The following is a 10,683-nucleotide window of genomic DNA, read 5'->3' as shown; positions in this document are numbered from 1 at the left end:
AGTTCTATCATCCCTGTCTGTAAAATTCTTTAATATTTTCTGTTTCCTCATATGTGGAATATCTCTGAAGTCAGAGATAAGCATTATTTATTATGCTTTTTTAATGAACAAAATCTCTGAAATTTTATTACACACTCATCCTTGTGTACCCTCCACCCACTACACCCACTAATTCTCATGAGGAAAGGAATCTGTACCTTTAAAAAATAGATTTCGTTTTTTCTTTATGTTGAGGTATAATCCATACTGCAGACTGTAGTCTTCAATCTTTGTCAGTAAGTGCTTCAGGTCATCACTTTCAGGAACCAAAATTAGGTCATCTGCATATCACAGTTTGGTAATGAGTCTTCCTCCAATTCTGATGGTACATTCTTCATGTTGTCCAGATTCTCAGATTATTTGCTCTGTGTATTGATTTAATAAGTATGGTGGAAGGATACAACCTTGACATGCACCCTTCCTGATTTTAAACCATGTAGCTTTTCCTTGTCTGTTCAAATGACAGCCTCTTGGTCTATGTATGGGTTCCTCATGAGCACGATTAATGTTCTAGAATTCCCATTCTTCTCAATATTATTCATAATTTGTTATAATCCACACAGTCAAATGCCTTTGCATAGTCAATAAAGCACAAGTAAACATCTTTCTGGTATTCTTTGCTTTCAGCTAAGATCCATCTGACATCAGCAATGATATCCCTCATTTCATTTCCTCTTCTGAAGACAGCTGGCATTTCTGGAAGTTCCCTGTCAATATACTGCTGTGAACATTTTTGAATTATCTTCAGCAAAATTTTACTTGAGTGTAATCTACCAGCTCTATACTAGTCAATGTTTCAATGATCTTCATAAAGTTTTCCAATAATATGTCAGACAGTGTTTCACTGCTATCCATAATGTTTTCAGTGGCCACTTTTTTTAGCAGAGGATGGCACCATCCTTTTTCCCTTCTATATTCTTCTGGAAGTTCCTTGGAAATCAGTCCACTGTGGGTGATCCTACTGATATTGGAAATACTGGAAATACTGGTATATAAAATACCATGATATATATATATATATGAGCTTCACTAGTTTTGTCTCTCTAGAGAATCCAGCCTAAGACATTCACCAAATAATTTCTTTAAAAATATAATTGGGCCATTTGATTTCTCAATGTTTCTCTTTATGTTTTGTAACATTCCAGGAAGAAGTTAGATGACTATTTCTACTGTTTTAGGAGAAATGTTGTAATGTAATTGATTGTTAATTAATTATTTTAATGGAGATTGAGTATTATAATATTTGAAATACTCATTTTCCAGCACTTGAAGTGGACTTAGGCATTTTCAGAATTAGAACTATTGTATAAGAAATGTTATTATTTGATACTGAGGCTCAGCTATTTACTGACACCAGAGATGGCTATCACTTCCATTCTCTTTAAAGAAAAATGAGGATATCAAGGTTACTATTATCACATAGAACAAATATGGTTAGTTTATTTATTTTCTTCCCCCATTTCTTATGTTGTTGTTGTGTGCCGTTGAGTAGGCCCCGACTCATAGCGACCCCTCCTTGGGTTTCCTAGGCAGTATCACTATGGAAGTAGATTGCCCCATCTTCCTTCCGAGGAGTGGCTGGTGGGTTTGAACCGCCAGCCTTCTGGTTAGCAGTCAAGTGTCTGAGCCACTATGCTACCTTTCAAAAATTGTAATGCAATTCAGTTCATCTCAAGTATTCTCTTCCTTACATATGTCTGCATTCTCTCCTTTTATTTATAATTTTCACTGAGGTTCATAGGGATAATATTCCTCATTTTCATTCTCTACTTTTTTCTCCTCCTTTTCCCTCTCTTTCTCACCTACTCTCTTTTTTTTCTTTACTATTCTCTCTATTGCCTGCTCTTTCTTATTTCCTTATATGAAATCCATGATGTTCCTACTTTTTGAAGTATTGTTAATGTGCACTCTTCTCAAGGAAAATGATAATAGTAGATCTAAATCACTGGAAATAGTAACAAGTTAATTTAAAATATTTACCAACATTTTGGTCTATCTTGTTATTTTCCATCCACTATATTTCAAGGACAAAAACTAAATAAAAATAAAATAATCACCTCTTATGAAATTGTTTTAGTGGAATATTTCTTACTTACTGATATTATAGTAATAGTGCTTACTACTAAATTTCATGGCAAAGTATTACTTTTTAAATTTATAAACCTAATATGAGAACCTAACTGTGGAATACAATAATTGTTCTATTAAAATAAAAATGTAATCCGAGTTCTACTGAGCAATTTACAAGTGCATTTGCGGAAAAAAAAGAAAAAAAAAAAGAAAAAACACTTGCTCATATGTTGGGCACTTCTTGAATTTAAATGTAAATAAGGAAAAGTTATCATAAAGTCAGTTGCAAAGATTTTTGAAATATTGGATATTGAAGATCCTCAATAAATGCTTCATCAGAACACTCTCAGTATATGTAGAGTCTCAGCATAGATATTTATGTATATTTTAAATTGTATTATATAAAATCATAAGATCAGTTTAGGCAGACAGGGCCAAGTATGTCTCTGATAAAAATGATGCTAGAATGAAGTAGAGCTGAGATGAAGAAAATTGAAAAGTACTGAAATACTTTGTCTTTGATAGAGTTTAATTTTAAAATTCTACATTTTTTTGTGTGGAAAATTATTGCTATGTTATTCACATTATTAAAAATTAATTAATTTATTATATAATTTAAATGTATTTAATGTACCTTAATTAATTAATTAATTAATGGGAGCTCTGGTAGCATAGTGCCTAAGGCACTTGACTGCTAACCAGAAGGCTGGCGGTTCAAACCCACCCGCCACTCCTCGGAAGGAAGGTTGGGCAATCCTACTTCCGTAGTGATACTGCCTCGAAAACCCAAGGAGGGGTCGCTATGAGTCGGGGCCGACTCGACGGCAAATAACAACAACAACAACAATTAATTAATACATTTAATATTCTAGAAATTATATAATACTGTGCAATTTATATTCCTACAATATTTATTTTTTCAAATTTAATAAAATGTAAATGACAAGTCCTTTAAAATTATAAGGGTCCTATTAGAGGGAAGTTTCTTTTAGAATGTTAGTGGAGGCATGTTGTTGTTGTGTGCGGTCGAGTCGGCCCTGACTCATGGCGACCCCTCCTTGGATTTCTGAGGCAGTATCACTACGGAAGTAGGATTGCCCAACCTTCCTTCCGAGGAGTGGCTGGTGGATTTGAACTCCCAGCCTTCTGGTTAGCAGTCAAGTGCCTTAGGCACTATGCTACCAGAGCTCCTTAGTGGAGACATACATACTCCTGTTGAAATCAAAAGATCTGAGAAGTTAGATCCACTTTCTTGTTGGCCATCTTGGAGAAATGGTTCATTTCAAGAATATAGTTCTAGATTCTTGACTTTTATCATTTTACATGGCAAGGGCCCTCTCACTATGTAAACTTAAAGCAAAAATAAAAAGGAAGTAAAAAATCTCTCTTAAAGGTGAATGGGGAAAAGATAAAGAAAAAGCAGAATGAAAAGATTATAAATATACCTCTTTCTAAAAATGAAGTAGAATAAGCACTTTAAACTGAGAAGAAAGACTTTGGACTAAGATGAGTGTAGTTTAGAATTTGGCCTTGACAAAAGAGAAATCTGGCTTTTGTCTTCGACACCTGGAGGATAAATTCTAAACCTTTGGAATTTCCTGAAGGAACATCCTTGTCTTTCATGTTGGGCTCCTTGGACACCTAAACCAAACTGACTGCCATCCTGTTGAATCTGACTCATAGTGACTCCCACTGGGTTTCTGAGGCTGTAAAACTTTACAGAAGTAGATCGCCCCATTTTCCTTCCACAGAGCAGTTGGTGGGTTTGAACTACTGGCCTTCTGGTTAGCAGTCAAATGCCTTATCCACTACACCAACAGAGCTCCTTGAACAACACCTTTTAAGAAAGGAACTCATGGTATGTCCCTGGTACCACATAGTATATCAATCAATCAAGCTTATGTAATAAAGCCACGATAACAACTCTGTACACGAAAGATCCAGAGAGCTTCTTGGGTTGGCAATACTCCATATCTCTTGTCACACATTGAGGTAACATTTCTTGAGGACAATGCAAGCTTCATGTCTTGACTCCTCTCAGACTCTGTACTATGAATCTCTTTCTTGTATGATTTAATGTGCAGGTAGTGCCCGGGTTACAACATATTCAAGTTATGACAAACTGCACTTAGCACCATCCATTTTTGTTTCTACATTTTATCATTAGTAATATGTGCTACATACAAAATCCCAGGACATATCTTTAAGCCTAAGGCACTTGACTGCTAACCGGAAAGCTGGCAGTTTAAACCCACCAACAACTCCTTGGAAGGAAGATGGGGCATTCTACTTCCATAGTGATACTGCCTCGGCAATCCAAGGAGGAGTCGCTATGAATCGGGTCTTACTCGATAGCACATAACAACAACAACAACAACAACAACTCTAAAGAAAAATAAAGATTGAATATATAAAGATACTGATAAAAGAAAGACAATAATAATGAAAACTAAGGGGGGGGGGAAAGAGGTATTTGACTTACATCAAAACTGACTTGCAATGGATTCTTCAGAATGGAATCTCATTGTTAGTCAGGGTCTATGTGTATTCTTTACCCGTAATTAGTCATAACTGTAAGTGTAGTATCTTTCCATGACTTCTGTGAATTATTACAGCAAATTATCAAAACTGAAGGTGGTTTTGAGAAACTCCAAAAATTGTGGGTGGTGTCAGAATTCTTGAGTGTACTTGGAAGTCTGGGGAACAGGCCCTTAGACTTTTCAATTTGGCGACTCGACGGCAAACAACAACAACAACAATTCCTGGTAACATGCACTTCAGAAGAATAGATCGTAAGTATAAATTTAAACACAAAAAAAAACAAGATATATATACACACACACACACACACACACATATATAAAGACACACATAGAGCAATTTAGAGTGCTGAAAGTAAGAGATGTGATGTGAGGAATAGTATTCATTTTGGAAAACTTTATCTGATGAGAAAGAAACTATATTCATTGGTGTCACACAGCAGGAAAAAGGCCAATAATGAATTATTTTATTTTATTACAAGAAAAAAAATAATGTAATAAAAGACATTTTGGCAGTGATTATAATACTTTTCCCACTCTAGAAAAAGTTGCATTTGAGTTGTTTTGTTTTTATACTCGAATTAAGCACAGCATAAGACAATGAAAAGTAGAAGCTAAATTTATAATAATGTGTAATCAAGTATTTTAAATATGGAGGAATAATTTCCAGTGCTTTCTGTAAAAATAGCTCCCTGTGTAAAATTGTAAAGGAAAAGAATATATTTTAGGCCAAGCAACATGTGTCATAAAAATGAAAATAATCTTAAAGAGGATGTCTTATAGCATATCAAATGAAAAATAAAACAATTTATGTTGTTAAGTTACCTAAATTGGATGTCTTATAGCATATCAAATGAAAAATAAAACAATTTATGTTGTTAAGTTACCTAAATTTTTCAAGAAAGGTTCTATTCAGCACCCTACTCTCTAACATCACGGAAAGAGTAAAATGGTAAAATGAAGTCTTAGGGAATATGGACAAAACTGAAGATAGAAGTAGAATTCAGAAAATAGAGAGTGAGGGGGAAGTTTAGGTAGTAAGAATGATCAGACATTTCACCGAAGAGCAGGTGGAGAGTTTTTCCTGATGAAGAACAATTTAAGTAAGAAAGAATGGTTTTTAATGAACTTGAAGAAAAGTTACACATTTTGTTCTAAGTGGATCACTGTGCCTCCAGAGTTAAGATTTCTAAAAAAACAATTGAGCATCTTTCTGCCTAAATCCATTGCCGCTTTCAAACTCCATTTTTTGTCAACAGTAGTATAATTTCAATATTTCTGGCAAGAATCATGTGGCTTAGACAAGATGGGAGATGAAGGGCTGATGGGAAATAATCAGATCCTGAATAGATATATATTTAAATTCCATGAAATTTACACTTTTCAGTACGGAATTAACAAAAGTTTGTATAAATACATGTATAATTATGTACTACCTATACAAACTATAGAATACTTCCATCACGCAAAAATTTTTCTTCATTTCCACTTGTAGTCAATATCAAATCTACTGTTGAGCCTGCCATGGACATTATACGTCTATGCTCAGTGTTTATTATTTTTAGCTTCTCCACTTGAATTTTTTCTATAAATTCCCATCTCACTGCTGAAATTTCCAATATGTTTGTGTATGGTAATCATCTTTTCCACTAGAGCATTTAACATATTGACAATAGTTATTTTAATTTCCCTGTCTCATGGTTTCCAAAGACCATATATTTGAGTCTAGTTTCATTGACTTTTTTTTTTTTTTTTTTTGTCTCTTAGTTAGATTCTTTCTTACTTTCATTTCTTGGTATGTCTTATAGCTTGTAGTTGTCAGTTTCATATTGTATTCAGATGAGTAGACACTAAAATGAGTTGTGTTTTGATTGTGACGTTTACACAGAACCTGGCAATGTTTTCTTCTTTTCTACATAGGATTTCTGAGGTCCAGCTGAGTTGAAGACACCTAACGGCAACAGTAGAAAAATATAGTAAAGGAAATCTCCCAAAAAAGTAACAGTAGTTATCCCTGGGTGATGGAATAGTGATAATTATATTGTATTTTTTATATTTGTGGTAGATACTATTTTTGTCCCCAATAGTTTGCTCTCGTTTCCTGTGATTAAAAAACAAAAACAAAAACTTGTATTTACGCCAGAAAGTAGGCATGTGTTCTACTAATTGGCTATGTGTTTACTGTGGAGTTTGAGACAATCAAGTTAGGCATTGATCTAAGTTTGGGTTCTGTTTGATCATAGCATTAATTTCTTTTTCTCAGTTTACCTTATGCTGACTGTGCAATCTAGCTTCCTGGAGGGTTTTTCTCACTATTTATGTTACTCCTGGTAATCATGCATTTTTAAACTAATCTCTTCCTTGTATTTGCCCCTCACTTGGAAGCAAACTGCTGATACATGTTACTCTGAGGTTCCTGATTTTATGGTAGTGATGTTGCAGGGGAGGGCATACTCTTATCTTTTTTCAGCCTCAGTTAGGTAGGCTACTGTATTTTTTTTGTGTGTATAAAGCATACATGTAAATAATGCACACACATATATAATGAGCATAGCACACATAGGAAACACTCAGGCAAGTTGCGGGCGGTTTGCAGAAAAACATCACATGGGTGTTATTTGCATAAACTATGGTATATGTCCCTCTGTCTTGAAGGTGAGGATTTCTCTGTTATTTTACTCTCTCTGATGTCAAAATAAGGAGTTCTGGTGGCATAGTGGATAGGGCACTTGGCTGCTAACCAGAAAGTCAGCAGTTCAAACTCACTAGTCTCTCTGAGGAAGGAAGATGGGGCGCTCTTACTCCTGTAAGGATTTATAGCCTTGGAAACCCAGTGGGGTGACTATGTGTTGGGTATGTTGGGATTTACTTGAAGGGAGTGAGTTTGTTTTTTGTTTAATGTCTAAATATCATCAATGATACAGGGCCAAGATCTTTACTTCTTTCTTCCCAATTTTCTTCTTCTAACCACAATTGGGTGTCACATGTGCCCTGGGGTCATGTTTGTTGCCTTTGTGTCAGAGACACAAAGGCTTTTGTTCCATATAGAAGAAAGATTCATTAGGATTTCTGCCTTTTCTGCAGCAGAAAGATAAACTTTCTCTAGTCTTTCATGCTGCTCGCAGTCTTTCCTGTGTCCTCATCCTGATGTCTGTGGAGTACAACCTATAAGTGGCTATAAAATTTCCTCCCAAGGCTCACAAGTTTTATATTCTCATGTGTGCATCCACTTGTTCTTTACTTGATTTTTTTTTTTTTTTTTGGTCTGTTCTTCCTTCCTCTTATTCTCTTTCCTAGATAATCCACTGCCCTGGTCCTAGCTCTCCGTGGAGACACTTGATTTTCTTTGGCTTTCAGAATATTGTCCTCTAATCACAGCTTCTTGCTGGATTCAGCAAAAGTTACAGTTTGGTTCATTGTCTGTTTTATTTTCTTTTTATTTTGCAGTGAGAGAGAGATTCCAGCCACTCCTCGGAAGGAAGGTTGGCCAATCTACTTTCGTAGTGATACCTCCTTGGCAACCCAAGGAGGGATGCTATGAGTCGGGGCCGACTCGACCGCACATAACAACAACAACAACACATCCTAAGCAGCAATTAGTCTGGTTTTGGATATAATTTAAACATCCAGTCAAAAAGATTTGTTGATAGAACTGACGAAAGTTAGGAGAAAAGAATGTGTAAAATAAGGTATTCTACTTGATGTTAAGGAGTTTATTTTAAGTATGAATAAATTTGATAGTTTGATGAAGAGAAAGCATTGAGAAGATGATTGTGTGGGGGAGAGGATAAATGTTTAAAATGTACAGTAATGATGAGTTTGGATGAAAAATTAGTTATAATCTAAATTTTCCAAAATTATATTAAGTTATATCTGTAAAATATACATGTCAAAATTGAAATGAGGAAATAGCTAGTGTTTATTTTAAACAAGAAGATGAGACACATATGTGTGCATGATCACAATTCTATAGAAAGTATGTACATAACCAGCAAGCAGAGTGGCGCAGCGGTAGCGTGCTGGGCCCATAACCCAGAGGTCGATGGATCGAAACCATCCTCTGCTATAACTTTTTGTGTGGCCTCTGACAAAATATAATTGATAAAATAACATTTCTGTATTAAAAATAAAAGATATGTACATAGCAAAAAATAAATATAACAAAATTAACATTATGCTTGAGTGATTTGTTTTCCTCTTTCTGCTAACCAGAAGGCTGGCAGTTCAAACCCACCAGCCACAACTCGGAAGGAAGGTTGGGCAATCTACTTCCATAGTGATACTGCCTCAGAAACCCAAGGAGGGGTCACTATGAGTCAGGTTCGACTCCACGGCACATAACAACAACAACATTGTTATGTTGTTTTCAGACATTCTATGATGAAAAATTACATTTGCAATAACTAAAAGTAATTTTACAAAAAGAAATTGTGTTAGAAAAAAATGTGGTTGAGAGAAGATTTCCTTGTGTAAATATTTCAGAAGAAAGAAAATGTACTGGAAGTTAGGTATGTAATTCAATCTTGGGATTAAATTAACAGTAAAAAGAAATATGATTACAAGAAGTAAGAAATATGGTCAAAAATGAATTTGATTGTCAGTAATTAAATGATTTTCTGGTTTCTCTGCTTAACATAGATTTAATCAGAACTCAATGGTACAGGGTTTGGTTTTGTCCTAAAGATATCCATGTGCATCCCTTATATAGAAATCCATTTCTTCATCACTATGTCTAGGTTATTATACATGTTAATATACATAGATAAACCAAGCTATACCCATTGTTTTTGAGTCAATTCCAACTCAGTAGTCACCCTATAGGACAGAATAGAATTGCCCCATAGAGTTTCCAAGACTGTAATCTTTACAGAAGCAGACTGACTCATCTTACTCTTGTGGATCAGCTAATGGTTGGAATTTCCTTTATCTGGCTTTCTTGAGTTTACCACATCCAAGGCTATCCAGGACCCAGTAAAAAATTACTATCACTATGTTCTAAAGGCCAGAAGACAATAGTTAAGGTATATTAACTATGTCAAAAACCTAAAATTGCTTAGAGATACATCAAGCATTAGTGTAACAGAATATATTTATTTTGAGTAGATATGATTCAATTTGGGCAGTGTCACTGAAACATTTACACAGGAGATGTAGTGAAAGTGTGTATATATGTATAGATATATAGGTGATTGTTACATTAATTCATCAAGAGAGAGCATCAAAGCACAGAGCAGGGTATCAAAAGTTGTCCAGGGCAGGCTATATATCCTGAGTCTCTAATCCAATCCTAGAGTTCTTGTTTCTGGAAGCTGGCTGAACAGAGATAATTTTCCAAAAGAATCCAATGCCTAAGGCCAAAACAACTCTGATGCTTACTAGGCTATTGTCTGACCAAAGGGGACTCCAGGAAACCACTTCCTACTAGATTTAAAAGAGATACCCAAGATTGGATCACCTGGGTGGGTCACCTCAGTTCCATGAACCCAGAAATCTGGATTTCAGGAAAATCAAAACAATTTTTTTCAACTAGAAGATTAAAAAAAGGGGAAATATAATGAATCATTATGAAATGTTGGTGCTTTATATCTGTGTCTTAGCAGAGATACTTGAGAGCTTTAAACTGCCTACAGACAGAAACAAGAATGTGGAAGCTAGAAAGTAAAATTAGAATTTTAACATGTTTTTGAATAATCTGTTCATATGAGTTTTCTATAGAACAGAATTAGAGGATTTCTTTTTCTCCTATAGCTTGGCTAAAATGAAAATGTGTATCTCTCTAAATCAATGTTTTTGGTCCATAGCTTTTATTCAGACTTACCACATGCATTTGTAGCAGGTATAACAAAAATAAATAAAATTCTAGTGATGTAAAATACTTTTACAATATTATGAGAGAAATAATGACCTAAAGACATTTCCCATTTTTAAAAGACTGATAAAATATAATGTAAAAAAATTTAAGGAAATAGTGCAGGTAGAAACTGCTTCACTTAGCATTTTCTAATAAGTACAGAAATTACATAACAAGAATTAG

The 10,683-nt window shown here is 34.7% G+C and overlaps 1 non-coding gene across 1 annotated transcript; it reads left to right on the top strand.

Moving 5' to 3' along the window:
• Nucleotides 1–8,643: 8,643 nt before the first annotated feature.
• Nucleotides 8,644–8,715, top strand: TRNAM-CAU. Its single transcript has one exon. It is a non-coding gene; the product is annotated as a tRNA-Met (tRNA).
• The last annotated feature ends 1,968 nt before the right edge of the window (nt 8,716–10,683 follow it).

The sequence above is a fragment of the Orycteropus afer genome, unplaced genomic scaffold (assembly GCF_000298275.1).
Source record: "Orycteropus afer afer isolate SDZICR_OR568_19922 unplaced genomic scaffold, OryAfe1.0 scaffold00087, whole genome shotgun sequence".
Taxonomy (NCBI): domain Eukaryota; kingdom Metazoa; phylum Chordata; class Mammalia; order Tubulidentata; family Orycteropodidae; genus Orycteropus; species Orycteropus afer.
The sequence above is the reverse complement of the archived record's forward strand: the minus strand, read 5'-3'. Positions and strand labels throughout refer to the sequence as shown.